Source organism: Pseudopipra pipra, chromosome 12, assembly GCF_036250125.1.
Source record: "Pseudopipra pipra isolate bDixPip1 chromosome 12, bDixPip1.hap1, whole genome shotgun sequence".
Classification (NCBI taxonomy): Eukaryota; Metazoa; Chordata; class Aves; order Passeriformes; family Pipridae; genus Pseudopipra; species Pseudopipra pipra.
Genome location: NC_087560.1, coordinates 2,633,321 through 2,648,513, shown reverse-complemented (window position 1 = coordinate 2,648,513; position 15,193 = coordinate 2,633,321). Strand labels below are relative to the sequence as shown.

General features: G+C 45.0%; 1 protein-coding gene across 10 annotated transcripts in view; it reads left to right on the top strand.

Annotated features, from left to right (window-relative positions):
* HERC1 (HECT and RLD domain containing E3 ubiquitin protein ligase family member 1) overlaps window positions 1-15,193 on the top strand; it is a 102,208-nt gene that overhangs the window by 5,591 nt on the left and 81,424 nt on the right. For 9 of the 10 annotated variants that reach the window (XM_064668368.1, XM_064668373.1, XM_064668372.1 and 6 more), the window contains exon 1: window positions 2,285-2,416. The exons of the other annotated variant lie outside the window; for it this stretch is intronic. The gene's annotated coding sequence lies outside the window, so the exon portion shown is untranslated. Of the gene's footprint in view, window positions 1-2,284; window positions 2,417-15,193 lie in introns of those variants that run through there. 10 annotated transcript variants of the gene reach the window in all.

The following is a 15,193-nucleotide window of genomic DNA, read 5'->3' as shown; positions in this document are numbered from 1 at the left end:
ATTGATGGGCTGTGTCAAGGCTTGACGAGCAAACCAAGAAAACCTTGTGGGTTTATGGACTTCATATCTAAGTGTGCATAACTTAAAAGCATTAAACATCTGCAAAGCTAAGAAATTCCTTGAGAACTGTGCAACACTTGGCTGCTGGTGGAGCCTGCAAGCCATAAAAGCTGCAGTTAATGATAAGGTTTGTCTTCATGTCGTGGTTAATGAAAGTGTGTGGGTGTGGGGCACGTGACCATGACAGGAGCACTGCTACAGCCCAGTGTCTGCTTATTCTGCTTTCTCTTCTGCACTGAATGTATTTTCATGTATCTGTTGAATTTTTTAGGTTTATTTCTTACACAGCATCCTTTAGCTGGCATATTTTAAATACTCTAAGAACGCTTTAAAATGCATTTATAATTTACCCCATTTTTGGTGATGTTTGTTTGCACGGTGGTCTCATCAACAAAGAAGCTGTTCATTCACAGCACAGCTTTATCATGGCTTTAGACAAAAGATTAGGTAGTGCAGTTAGGGGTACAAAACTAGAAAAAAATCTTGGAACTTGTTGAACAAAAATGGGTTGTCTTAACCATTACTCTGTGGGACACTACATAGGTGAATTGCTAACAGAGACTTTTTTCTCATCCTGTGTTTTTTAGCTTGGTTAGGTCAAAGACTTTTCAAAGCAAGGCATTTGGGTTTTATTCTGCTGCGAAAAATGATGAATCCGTGAGTAGCCTTTCAGGGGAGGCCAGCCATCAGCAGATGGCTCAGGAAGAAAAGGCAAGAGCAAGCACATAGTAATGTGTCCCCAAATATTGCAGGGCCTTCTGTGGGTCAGGGTGTTTTTCGACTATACGAGACGTCTTTGGTAATCTGTGATGGATTTTTTTCTTTCTTGTATTTCTCCAGTCCCTTTTTGAGTCCAGGCAAACTTTTACTACATTTTGTCCTGTGTTCTACAGCTTAATTATATGTGAATGAAGAAATAATTGCTCTTTGGTTGTTCTGAGTTTGGTAGTTGCACCCGTTACCCTCTAGCTCTTCTATTGGAAGAGGCAGTAAACAATTATTCCCTGTTCAGCTATTTCAGGTATCCAATCTTTGTAAGCTTCCATTACATTACTGCCTTCAGCTGATGTACCCAAACATACGCACTCACTCCTCAAACAGAATTTTTCCTCTTGCCAGTTTTGCCCTTTATTTAGTCCTTAACAAAGGGCACTGATTCAGTCATGGCATCCCTACTGTTTTAGGGCTGTAACCAATTCACGTGAGTATAACTGAGATTCCTCAGTGTTTTATTTCTTGCCACTGTGGCCTCGCTGATCTGGGCACATCATTGTCACTGCCACCACCTGAGCCTGTAACTGTCTTCAGTGGGAACTTTTTTCCTGTTTTAGACACAGAATTTCTGTCCCCAGTGACACTTTTATTACTTCTTGCTGTTATCCTGTTCATTCTGTTTAAGCAAACGCTTTCTTTTAATGGTCTCCTGCTTGTGCACTGGTGGTGTGATTCGTCCTGCCTTTTCTGCACACTTTTTATCCCTGCCCACAGCATCCAGTTCTCCTGCTTTCACTGACTGTCCAACACATCAGTTAGATCTGTATCCTCATCTAAATTCAGTGTTTGATTCCCCTGACCTGTTCTTTTCAGGTGATTTTATGCAAAACCAGTTGTCTGCTATTATACTTTGAGAAGACAAATGATGGTTTGGGGATGATTCCGTTCCCAGGTCTGTTCAGCTGTAGGAGACTGAGGGGAGACCTCGTTGCAGATACACCTTCCTGGGCAGGGGCAGAGGAGGGGCAGGGACTGAGCTCTGCTCTGGGGGGACCACGGACAGGACCCAGGGAATGGCTGGAGCTGTGTCAGGGCAGGCTCAGGTTGGATCTCAGGAAAAGGTTCTTCCCCCAGAGGCTGGTTGGGCACTGCCCAGGCTCCCCAGGGCAGTGGGCACAGCCCCAAGGCTGCCAGAGCTCCAGGAGGGTTTGGATGATCCTCTGGGACGCCTCGTGTGACTCTTGGGGCTGGGCCTGTGCAGGGCTGAGGGCTGGACTGGATGATCCTGGCGGGCTCTCGGCACATTCTCAGGGATTCCCCTCGGACGGGACATCCCATCCCGGCCCGGGCGCGCACACGCCCCGTGCGCCTCAGGGAGCCGCGCGCGCGCCCGCGCACGGGACGCGCCCCGCGATGGGAGGGGAGGGGGGAGCGAGCGGCGCTCTCGCGAGAGCCAGGCGGACGCCCCGCGAGATCTGTGCGCGCGCCCGCCCGCGTCATGTTTTGCCGGTGACACCCGGGCCGGGCGGACGCGGCTCCGCCGGGACCCCCCGCCCGCACCGACCCGGCCCCGGCCCCGCCGCGGCACCCCCAGCGCGGCACTCTGGGCCCCGCCGCTCCCGCCGCTCCCCGCCGCTGCCTGGTGAGCGCGCGGCCGCCGCGCCGGGGGGCGCGGGCAGGGGCGGGAGGCCTGGGCTCGGCCGGGACCCCTCAGAGCGCCCGGAGCGGGGCAGGGCCGGCGGGAGGGCGAGCGGGGGCAGGCGGGGCCGCGCCGGTGGCGGCGCCCTGTTGCTGAGGGGGGAGAGAGGGACGGGGTCCTCCGGCAGCGCTCGTCCCTTCGCGGGGGCTTTTTGTGCCCCCTCGGAGCGGTGTGAGCGGCACGAAATCCGCGCTGTGCCCCGGCCGCGCTCCTCCCAGCCCGTGCTTCGCTCCCGGAGCCTCGCGAACGCGGCCGTGGCGTGGCCGTGCGTTTCCCCTGAGTGCTGGATGCATCCCTGGCTCTGTGCATCCGAGCTGGACCCGGCTGGTGCCGCAAAATCCACTGTAAGATGTGTCACGTTGGCCTCCGTCGGCCCCGGGCTCGGCTGGGGGTGTTCCCGGCACCTCCGGACCTGTCAGCCCACACCGTCGGCTCCCCGGGGCCTGTGTGCTGACCCTTGCTTGCAATACTGAAAAATTGTAGGTGTGCTTTTACTCAGAGGTGGCTTATTTTGTGTTCCAAAGCGATATCCGAGCAGGTGTTTTGCTGTGGTTTTGGTTTTTATTGTTATGGGTTTTGTTGCTTTGTTGGGTTTTTTTTAACTGCATATGGCCAATTTTCTTTAGAAGTTCCTGTATATAAGCTGCTTTTCATGGGCTTTTTTAGGGACAGAACCCTACTGTGCTCTCTCTCTCCCTTTCACAGTAGACATAGTGGGTTTAGTGCAGTTGTTGAGCATCTTCATCTTGTGTTGTCACATGTCTGAGCTGATTGTTCCCTCATGGACTGGTCAGTTTGCTGTAGCCTGGACCATGTGCTCTATATACAGATATACTTACAGGTGTGTATACACGTGTGCTATTGCCTCATGGGGTCGATCAGATCTGTAGCTCAGCAGAGTGTTCTGTGCTGTTATTTCTTGACAAAACCTCAAAGCTGCGAGCTTACACCTGCTGAATTTAGTGCTCCTTCCTAGAGGCCCCACATATCCCACATCTGCTCCATGGCTTGGGGATGTGGACTGAGGAGGACTGGGAACTCAGGGGTGAGTCTCTCAGAATTATGGGGAAAATGTAATAGGCATTTAACCTATTGTTAAATGTAAACCTATGTACACCTCGTCAGACTGCTGCTGCTTCCCAGTGGTCTAAGAGGAGCCTGTTAATTTTGTGTGAAGGATTGAAAGCTGTGCAATGTTGTGCTACAGGACAGAAAGGCATTGCCAGTCTCCCGAGTCCCTGCACCTGTGAGGAATTTGTTAGGTGGCTTTATGCACAGTGGTCGTGTCTCAGAATTAAACTCCTTCTCTCTGAGTAGAAAACCTGTACATGTTTGAGGATTTCCTCTCTGCTCTTCTGTTGTTATTTAAATATGTCATGTATGTTTTGTTCTTTGCCTGAACATTAAGAATAAACATGTTTTTGTGGTTGGAAGTGTGTAAGTTGAGGGGGAAGTGGGGGTGTTGAAATTTCTTTATGGAAACTGTGCAAAGGAGGTATTTATCTAATTGTTAGTTAAGGATAGGGATGTAAAGTATTTGACTTATTTTTGCTGAAGGACTGCTCGGCGTAGTAAGAATATAGCACAGCATTTTTTAATTCATTTAATCCTTGACCTGAAAAATAGTTTATCAGTGAAAGCTGCTCTTATTTCAGAACTGAATTAAATGGATAGTAGTGGATTAGGAAAAGGCTTAAGTGGACAGGCTAAAGATCTGAGTTGTTTTTTGTCTTTACCAATTTCAGGTAGTCACGGTCTTTCTTTTTCCAAGAAAGCAGTACAGGGGTGCTCTGCATGTTTTAAAGTACCACTGAGGATGGAGTGGGACCTTTCTATGGATGGGGAGAGCTCCACGTGGATTTGTGTTTTGGTAGTAAAATGAATAAAGTATATACATTTAAGTACTTTTGATTAAGACACTCTTAATATTCCAGTCTTTCTTTCTGTTTTTAGTGTAATTATTCTTGTAATACTCATGGGAAAGAGAAGCACTTTTATCCCCATTTTAGAAATAAGTAATGGAGACAAAAATATGTATTTCAGGAAGACTTGGTGGAGCAGGCCTTTGATTTCTGGTCACAGGTTGTTAGGAAGTCATTATCCTTTCAATGCACTGTCTCCATTTAGGTCCTGTACAGGTACCTTACCTTCCTCTTGAGAGGTTTTTATCTTGGTCTGCTGTTTTAGTTTGGTGTAGGGTGCAATTCTCTCTGGCTGGTTTGACTTCCTGATGTCAAAGTCACCTCAGTGACTGGTGAGTCCTGTGTTGGTTGTGTTTCTTTCTCAGAGACACTCCAACTCTCCGATTGCTGGCAGGTTTTGGTTTTGTCTCTCCCTGTAGCGAGTGAGGGTCATGTGGAACAGCCAAACCTAGTCGGTGTTTTCTCTTTCCAAACATCTGAAGTATCGCTCAGAAAAGGAAGCTCTGCTGTCGTGGGGCTGCTGGAAATAACTGGCAGTGGTGCTGCAGCTGCTCAGGGGGCACTGTGGTCACTCACAGTTACCCTGGTGAGTTCTGAACCTGGAAAAATCCCAAAGCCCAGCCTGGAACCCAATAACTGTGGAATTTGCCAATCCACAGCCAGTGTAACTGTGACCTTGGAGCTGGCCAGGTATATTCCCTGGCCTGGACTGCCTGTTGTGATTGACCTGATGTCATCGAGTTAGTTGGGAGGAAATTCAGGTGGCTCAAGCAATCATGTTCTCTGTTGGAAGCTGGAATTAATTTGCTGCTTAAAGAAGAGCCTGCAGCTTGAGTCCTCCTTACTACTACTAATAATTGTTTTGCTGTCAGGTCTGTATGATACAGAAATTTCATTGTCAAAACATTTCCTTATATTTATGAATTTGTACGACAGAAGTTTCTTTTTCAGTCAGTTATACCCGGAGTACTTTGAGGCAAGAAATATAAGTGTTACCTGGAAGTGTTAACATGAAGGGGCATCCACAGCTTGCTGGGCAACTTGCTCTGGTATCTCAACACCCACTTTATTAAAAGTTTCTTCTTCATATCCAATCTAAACCTGCCCATTTTCATTTTAAAACCCTCACCTCTCAACCTGTCACCACAAGCCCTGATAAAAGGTATGCCTCTTTTATATATGTGTACATATATATATATCTGTGTAAATATATATATCTCAAGGCTGCAGTCCACTTTCCCACTTGCATCACAGTTCACTTGAAAGCTCCATGAGTGTGAATTTTGACTCTCTGTACATATTGCAGTTCCCTGTCCATTGCTGACTTTCTCAATCTCGAGTCAGGATTACTAGTAAATGTGTCTTCAAAATGTTTGTAGTTTTTGCAAGAAAATGTCTGTTTCTGTGTGTTCTGGTGGTTGAAAACACTGGGACTACACAGTGAGTAGAAGTTCAAGTGATGGTTCTTTCAGGGAAAGTGGGAGTGGTAAAAGCTCAGCAGGGTTTTCATCCCTTTTCCAGTGCAAGATCAGGCCCCTGTCTTTAGTCAGATTGTTGGAATGTTTTGGGTACATGGGGATTTCTGCTTCTCAGCTCTTTTTACCAACTGCTTTTGATGATTCTGTATGTGGAGTGTCTTACACTCGCAGCTCTCATTCAGTGAACTTTAATGCATCTGAAGAAGTAATGAGTTAAATTGATTTTTCTGAGTTTCTCTGCAGAATAGTAATAATTTTTATTTCTCCACTACTTGGGTAGACTTTGTACAGCACCCAGGGGTTTACACTGGCAAGCCACGATTAGGTTTTTGTATCACTTTCTTTAAAAATGTAAGGGTAAATAGCTTTAATTTCTTATTAACTTCAAAAATAACTTTGTCCTCCTTTTGTGTGTCTCCCAAAAGGTTTTTGGAGTGACCAACTGAAAGCATAGGGCTATATTGGTTTCATTAGTATAGTAATGAACAGATAATAGAAAATGAATATGAATAATCCTAAATAAATAATAAAGGAAGACTAAATTTGGAAGAATACCAGTAGAACCTCAGCATGTCTTACTAAACAAATAAAAAGCTTGGTGGAAGATAGTATTTGGAAAGAAAAGTCGGCAGTTGGCTGCAGAATAATCTCGATCTGAGTTATGATGTCCTGAATTTGGTTCCCATATGCTGAGCAGGAGGCTGGTAAGGGAGGAAGGACAGTGGACGTTGTGCTCTCTGGGGACAGATGTTGATGAACTGCTGCCAGGCTGCTTCACTGCAAGTGTTTGTGAGGAGTGCACAACCAGCTGCTGGAGCTGCTGCTCTTGCCTTCTCTGCTGCACTTCCTCCTGCTCCTTGCCTTTGCCACTGCAGGTTGGGAGGGGACCAGGGCTCATTGCTTCTGCCTTGTTTTACTGTCCATCTCCTGTTATCCAGCACCTCTCCCCCTTTTTTTTTTTTTTTTTGGCTGCTTCTAATGATGCTTTTTGTCTCTTTACTTTCAGTTCTCTGTTAATTTGTAGTAATTTCTCTGCAGTGTCAGTATCTTCTGATTTATCGTTTTCTCTTTTTCTTTCCCGTGGCTGCTTTTGTGTGGATTCCCATTCCCCTCACATCTGTCCTGGCACTGTGTACAGGCTACATGTCTTTCCCAAAAAGAACATTTGAGGGTTATTCCCTTGCACAGTGATCTGCAGAGCTTTTTGGCACAAGTAAAATATTGAACAAATAACTCTTTTAGGCAGCATTATATCCTGTTGGTTTTAACTGTGTGGTGTTCCCTGACCATAAGCAATATGAAACATCTTGCAGGTTTTGCATTCCTTGTGCATTTTGTATTGTTGGCCTGTGACAAGGCAGGATTTTAATCACTTTTATATATTCCTGGTTTCTAAATCACCTTTCAAGAAAAAAGCTCTAAAGGTTGTTTGGAGCCCTGATACCTGCTGCTGAATCCTATATATACAACCCTTTTTTGTGAAGAATGGGAAGCAAATCAGGTTGCTTTTCTTTTAGTTGCACTTTCAGATTGTAAAACTTTAATAAGGATGGCAAAAATCGCTGCATTCTGACAGCTGGCAGCATGGGAAGCAGGATTTGACTTTGTGCCTCCTTTGTAAGAAGTATGGAAGAGCGGAATGATAAAGACTTAGAAGGTCATGAAACAATAAAGGAACTGGGAAAATGGCAAAGGAATATGATCTGGATGATTAGAGGTTTGCAGTGTTTCTGTGGAAAGAGCCTTTGGTTTAGCTGGTGCTGCAGAGGAGATATAAAATAACCAGGTTTTGTGTGTTATGGTTGTATTAGGAATTTGACAGAATATTGAGATAATAACATAGTAGACTTGGATGCAGAATCTTTGGTTTATTGCTATTACATTTGAATTAGCAAAATAATTTATAAGGGTTCTAAGTGCTTATGCTACAGAACTAAAATATTGCAACTTTGAAGAGATCCCATGTGTATAACAGGACTGTAATACTGCCATCACAATGAGGCAGTAAACTTGAACATACATACATCATTCCTGTCATATTTTAAAGAAATTAACTTTTCCAGACCTGTGATCAGCTATGCATGTGGAAATTCTCCTTTATCAAAAACTTAGCTACAATAACAACCCAGAAAAAAGAAGTTTTTCAATGGTCAGTCTTACTTGCAGTGGATTAATTGAATTATATTCTTAATGAGCTACTAGAATTACCTGGTTATTCTGACTGGGAAATCTTCCCTGGGTTTTGTGTGAGCCCCAAAATGCTGGATTTTTCTGGTCCCTCCACAGGAGTTATTTCTCACCGTTGCAAAGATTGAAGTACTTGTGGCAGTGTCAGGGGCTGTTGTGTGCCCTGGCTGCATCTGTTTAAATACTCGTTTTCTAATCCTTTTCTGACCCCCCCAGGTGACATCCCGGTTAAGGTACCTGAGCACACTTTACTCTGGGAGCAGCTCCTGTTGGGAACAGTAACTGGGAGCTCACTGTCAGTGGTGAAGAACAGGAGGAAAAGGCTGAGGTATTTAACACCTTCTTTACCTCAGTTTTCAACAGTGTCAGGTTGTCCTGAGGACAGCTGGCTTCTGGAGCCTGTAGACAGAGATAAGAATCTGAACAGCCCCCCTGTAATCCAGGAGGGAACAGTCAGTGACCTGCTGAGCCACTTGGATCCCCACAAGTCTATGGGACCAGATGGGATCCAGCCAAGGGTGATGAGGAGCTGGTGGAAGAGCTCGCCAAGCCGCTCTCCATCGTTTTCCAACAGCCCTGGCTCGCTGGGGAGGTCCCAGATGACTGGAAGTTGGCAAATGTCACACCAATCCACAAAAAGGGCCGGAAGGAGGACTTGGGAAACTCCAGGCCCGTCAACCTGAGCTCAGTGCCTGGCAGGGTTCTGGAGCAGATCATCCTCGGTGCAGTCCCACAGCACCTGCAGGATGGACAAGGGACCAGACCCAGCCAGCATGGGTTTAGGAGGGGCAGGTCCTGTCTGACCAACCTGATCTCCTTTTATGACCAGGTGACCCGCCTGGTGGGTGAGGGGAAGGCTGGGGATGTGTCTGCCTGGACTTCAGCAAGGCCTTGGACACCATCTCCCACAGCATTCTCCTGGAAAAGCTGTCAGGGCACTCTGTGCTGGGTCAGGAACTGGCTGGAGGGCCGGGCCCAGAGAGTGGTGGGGATGGAGCTGCATCCAGTTGGGATCGGTCACCAGTGGTGTCCCCAGGGATCAGTTTGGGCCCAGTTCTGTTTAATATCTTTATCAATGATTTAGATGAGGGGATTGAATCCACCATTAGCAAATTTGCAGATGACACTAAGTTGGGGGGGAGTGTTGATCAGCTGGAAGGCAGGAGGGCTCTGCAGAGGGACCTGGACAGGCTGGAGAGTTGGGCTGATTCCAATGGGATGAGGTTCAACCAGGCCAAGTGCCGGGTCCTGCCCTTTGGCCATGACAATCCCCTGCAGTGCTACAGACTGGGACAGAGTGGCTGGAGAGCAACCAGGCAGAGAGGGAGCTGGGAATTTGGATTGACAGGAAGCTGAACAGGAGCCAGAGTGTGCCCAGGTGGCCAAGAGGGTCAATGGATCCTGGCCTGGCTCAGGAACAGTGTGGCAGCAGGAGGAGGGAAGTGATTCTGCCCCTGGACTCAGCACTGGTGAGGCCACCCCTGGAGTGCTGTGTCCAGCTCTGGGCCCTCAGCTCAGGAAGGACATGGAGGGTCTGGAGCAGGGCCAGAGAAGAGCAACGAGGCTGGGGAAGGGACTGGAGCACAAGTGCTGTGAGGAGAGGCTGAGGGAGCTGGGGGGGCTCAGCCTGGAGAAGAGGAGGCTCAGGGGAGACCTCCTCACTCTCTGCAACTCCCTGACAGGAGGGGGGAGCCAGGTGGGGGTGGGCTCTGCTCCCAGGCAATGATCAGCAAGACAAGAGGGCTGGGTCTTGAGCTGTGCCAGGGGAGGGTTAGGTTGGATATTAGGAAGAAATTCTTTGCAGAGAGGGTGCTCAGCCATTGGAATGGGCTGCCCAGGGAGGGAGTGGATTCTCCATCCCTGGAGGTTTTTAAGGTGAGACTGGATGTGGCATCAGTGCCATGGGCTGGGAACCACAGCGAGGTTGGATCAAGGGTTGGACTGGATGATCTCGGAGGTCCCTTCCAACCCAGCTGATTGTATGATTCTGTGTGACATCCCAACAGTAAACAGAGCTCAGGGGTGAGAGTTTCACAACCAGCCCTTTGCATGTTCCTCAGTTTTGCAGTTTCCTGCCTTCGATTTGAGTGCACAGCCTCAGAGCTCCTTGTGTGACAAGCTTTTGTAGTCAGGTTCCCAGCAAATAACTGTAAGTCAGCCTCTCACAAAGGCTGCTGGAATTGCTAATTGCAGAGAGGGAGAGCTTGTGTGGTTTATCTTTCCTCCAAGAAAACTTGGGATTTTTAGGACAGCTTTATAGGTGCTGTTTTTCAAGAGCTTTGCAGAAAAGAAAGCTTTCAGCTGGTTTTGTAGCAGTTCTTTAGAGCCTGAGCACTTGGCTTGTGTCAGACTGATTGGGTTTGTGTGTGCTTGGTTTCTGCTGTAGTCAGACTGAGCTAAAGAAAAACGTGGTAATATGTGGCTTTGCTAAATTCTGTCCTTGTTAATACCTTCAGTGTGTGTGCTAGAGGCACTAATGTAAGAAAATATATTTTCTCCATACTGACTGAAGATACTGTGTATCATTTTATGCATTTTTATGTGTTTGAAAATCTCTGTGGACTGTGAAAAATCCTGCCTAAAGACTAGTTTAAAATACATTCTGCTTGTTTGCTGTGTCCATTTGACAACACTTTATGTGAGATCACTTTGGCTTTTTAGCCCTGTATTACAGTGTTTACTTCTTTGGACCTTTTACATAGGGAAGAAAGCATAATGTTGTAAAATAACAATTAGGCAGGAAGATTCAGGTACATACAAGCAATGGGAAAGATTTAGTTACATTTCTGAGGTGATGGTTCAATTTTTCCTTTCAGCAGCTTGGGCAGCAGTTGTACCTTCTTCCTTATATTATGGACTTATATTATTATTCCTGGAATAGCAGTGATTTGGAAATGAGGTAGAACCACTGTGTTGGAGATGATGCTGGTTTAAAAAAAAAAAATAAGAAAGGCCCTAAAATCAGCTCCTCCCTTCCCCACATTTGGGTGGTTTTTGGCTGTTGATGAGCTGTTGATGAGTGTGTGTGCTAAGGCCTGGAAAAGCAACTCATGTTGTGGGGAGGCTGTGCTGTTACACTCCTGCTTTTTAAAATAGTAAGATAACATTCCTACCTTCCACTTCTTAAGGATCTTTTGTACAACCTTCTTTCAAGCAAAACAAAAACCTCTCTATTTTTTCTTGTCTTGACTTTCACAGTTAAATCTCTTCTTGCAGGAACTAAGAGTTACCTCTTTGGAGTTGCCTGGAGCTGTTCCTTATCTCCCCCTTCCTCCCTCAGCAGGAGCTGCAGTGGGATGGGGCTGTAGCCACACTGTGCAGCCTCTGTCCATGCCCACCTTTCCCTACTCCATCCCAGCAATCTTTCTCATGGATCTCCACCTGGAGCCTTCTCAGGAGTTTTTTAGTGCAAACCCCAGGAGGGAGCTTCCTGTTTACTTACATTGTGAGAAGTCTGTCAGCTGCATGCAGGCCCTTCTTGGGTGACAAATTCAAGTCTCTCCCATAATTTCCAAGCTGACATGGAAAGGGAAGACTGTGGAAATTCCTTCAGGGAAGTGGTGTGTTCATTCTGTCCAGGACCTGTCTTTCCTGCTCAGCTCAGAAACAGGACCTTTATAACCTTACAAGCTTTGACCTTCAATCCCATGCTGAAGTCCTTTTTAAATCAGTATTGTTTTCCCCTGCCCTTGGAATACACGAGTATTTGCAGCAGTTTCCAAATTCCCAAGTCCTGTGGCTGTGTTGGAGTTGAGGCACCTCTTACTAACCTGTTTAGCCATGTTTTTTCCCCCTTAGTGAGTTCTTATTTTTGCATTTTAAATGATCAAAGCTGTCCCACTTACCTCAAAGTGAGAAGACCTAAAAACTTCCTGGTTTCCTGAAACTGTAGTAAAAATCTGAAAAAAAAAAAAAAAAAAGTGTTTTTAGAAATTTGACAGTCTGAGCCAAACAGGTGGATTTATGAGAATTCTTTAGGGTTTGCTTTGTTCCCTTTCTAGAAAAGTCTTTTTCTGTAGCTCATGTAGGAGATGGTGGTAAGTGGCTAGAAAACTCACTGGTACTTTTCAGTCCCATTTTACCTTTTGTAAAGCACATTATATAAATACAAAAATACATTTTGAATAATTTTCCCTGTAATTTCCCTTTGGTCTTTTGATGTTTTGCAAGAATCGATCCGCTTTGGAAAATAACTTATTGTTGCACAAAGGTTACTTGTACTTCAGGTACATGTACAGGAAATACTGAGGTATTTCTAGTATATAATATAAATATATATATTTATGTATATATAAAAAAATACTTAAACATTTGTAGTGGAATACCCATTTTATTATGTTTCCTGGTCAGCTGGACATCAGTGATGCAGTCAGTGATTTGGTATTGTGTATATAAAATAAACAAGCTGGGTTTAATTGCAAGATCAAGTTCCTCTTTCTGTTTCCGAGTTTAAATTGCTGTGGTGACAGAGGGAAGAAAGGAACAGTATTTATAGTTTCTCTCTTCATAATTTATTTCTGTTTCAATGGAAATAACTTGTACATGTAGTTAGATGCATCTCCAGTCTCTTTTGTTCTAATTGGAGATACAAGAATGGTTCTATTTCCTTAGAAAATAGACAGTTTTTCCTCATTAAATGCTTTGACTGGCCTATTTTATTAGTGATATAAACTTAATTGAAAGCTCTTATGCTCAGTAGTCTGTTGTATTTAATGATGACTTGCAACAGGCCTTTCCCATCTTAATACATGTGATTTATTAGTTATTGTAGACAAGCTAACACCTCAAAAATGAGTATTTTAAGTGACCTGTAAGAATTAAATGGTGGTTTCAGGCTGAATTAATTCCTATTTAAGAAAACCCAAACTCTTTAATAACACAGAATATTTTAATTTCTTTAAAATTATTTGCTAGGCCACTGAAGGCTGCACACTCTGCCTGAAATATGACAACTTTCCTCTTTCCCCCTATAGTTTAACTGAAAAGGGAAGATCTTAAGTGTATCAATTATTATGGATGTTTACTCTATGTAGCTGACAAACATTTGCAGGCTCTTGGGTTTGCCTTTATTTTTTCTTAGGTGCAGCAAACACACTCTAATCCAAAACCTCTTAAAATCAGATGAACAGAAGTATATGGATAAAGGGTGATGAAAGTTGTTGTGAACTTTCATTCTTTCTGAGTCCTTGGCTGTGTGCAAATGGGTGCTAACCATGTAATTACTGTGATTTCAGAATGATTAGAACTGCTTGTAATTTGATTTCTTTGAATTTGAAGTGCAGCCCGTTGCCTCTCTTTTATGCTGACAAGTTATTCAAGATGTGAAGACTCGATTCTGACTTCAGGATTTGACAATGGCAGGGGCAGTTTGTGTGGTTGAGGGGGGGGTGTTTGTTCCCACAATGGGGAGATGCTCCCTGGTTGTGCAGGGAGATGCAGCTTTGGAAGTTGCAAGGCCACCTTTGGGTGCCTTTGGAGTGATGGATTGATAAAAGGAGATGAGCCTTTGTCTTGCTGGGGTGATTTCCACGTTTTATAACATAGGGAGAGAGCTCTCCTAAGCATATTTTCTTCTGTAATTTAAGTGTTCTACTCTCCTCACAGCTCAGCAAAAAGCCTTCCTTGCTTATGTTCCTCAGTTTTCCGGGTTTCATTGTAAAGTTCTTTTTTCACATTCCCTTTCACCCGATGGAGGAGCCAAAAGCAGCTGTTGTGTCCCAGTGAAGCGATGGGTGACTCACAGCTCTCCTTGTCCCGCGGCTGGCAAACACTCCAGTGCAGGACTGATGGATCTGAGCCTGTTCCAGCTCACTTGTGGCCCTGGCTGTGCCCTGAGCTGTCCCCCAGCGTGTTCCTCACCTTCAGCAGTGCTTTCCAGGAGGGTGCTGGGCAAGTGCCTTCCCCTGCACCCCCTGGTTGACAGCAGTTCTTCCTTGTGGAACTGCCTGTAGTGTCAGTAGGTTTCTGAATCTTCCTCCCAGCACTTGGTAATGAAAACCACTTTCTTGACAGCCATTAAGCTGGGTAAGGAATACTCCAATTCTCCTGTTCAAGTAACCTTTCTGAGGAATGCACCTGACCTTTGTTCTTGCCCTGGGTTTTGCTGGAGGTAGTTTGATGCCTTATCTTTACTTCCTTTCATGCTGCTTCTTTACTCCTGATGTAACAAAGTGTCCTTGGCTATACTGGATTGGTGTTTTCACTTATTAAATGTGCTCCTGAATGTTTTTTTTCCCTCACAGCCCACTCTCAGGCAGAGGTTGTGCAGGGTGGTGTCTAATTCCTAACAAAGAACTGGGAATTCTGAGTTAGCAAGGAAGCTCTGCAGGCTGGCTCCGTTACCTTTAGATTTACTGCGCTGCAGCTTAAGTTGCTCCCACTGCTATTTCGAAATAAAAATTCAGCATCCAGGATACATAACTTGGGTTTTAGGGTTTGATGTGGATGTTTTCTCCTAACTGTTCCCTAGAGTAACCTTTGGAAATAGGTGTTAAATTTGGTGACACTGTGTTGTACTCCTTGTTCAGCTGTGAGTTTTGAGTCCCATTTTAGTTGACTTACCAATCAGCAACAGTAACATGTGTGGACATTTACTCCCCCAAAATAGCCATTTCCTCAGCAGGAGCTGTGGTTCTAAAAGATATGACAAATGAGTTGTGATGCACATTCTCACAGTTTACTTTTTTTTTTGGTTGGTTGGTTGGTTTTTTATTTCTGTGGAGCAGGAGGAGAAAGGAAGTGATAAGGGAAGGAGAAGGCCTTTTTTGGTTCATGTTTTGTTGGCATGAATAGATTTTTCTCCACCTGCTGCTGGGCAGATACATTTTTATATGAAGTAGGAACAATTTCTGTAATAACTGCAGATTAAAAATGTTATGTATCTAGAAATTATGCAGTAGGTGATGTTCAAGGCATCATCTTGATTACATTGTAGCTTTTTTGTTCCAGTGAGAGCTTTTCCCTTGGAGGATTGGGAGGTTTACTACATGTGAAAATGACAGTAGAGTAAGTTATTTATAGAATAAATAATTTTCTCTAACTGGAGCCCAAAATATGAAAATATAAACACATAACAAAGTGTGATAGGGCTGTTTTTTAAGAAGGAATGGTTGTTGCTTGCCATTGTTACCTGG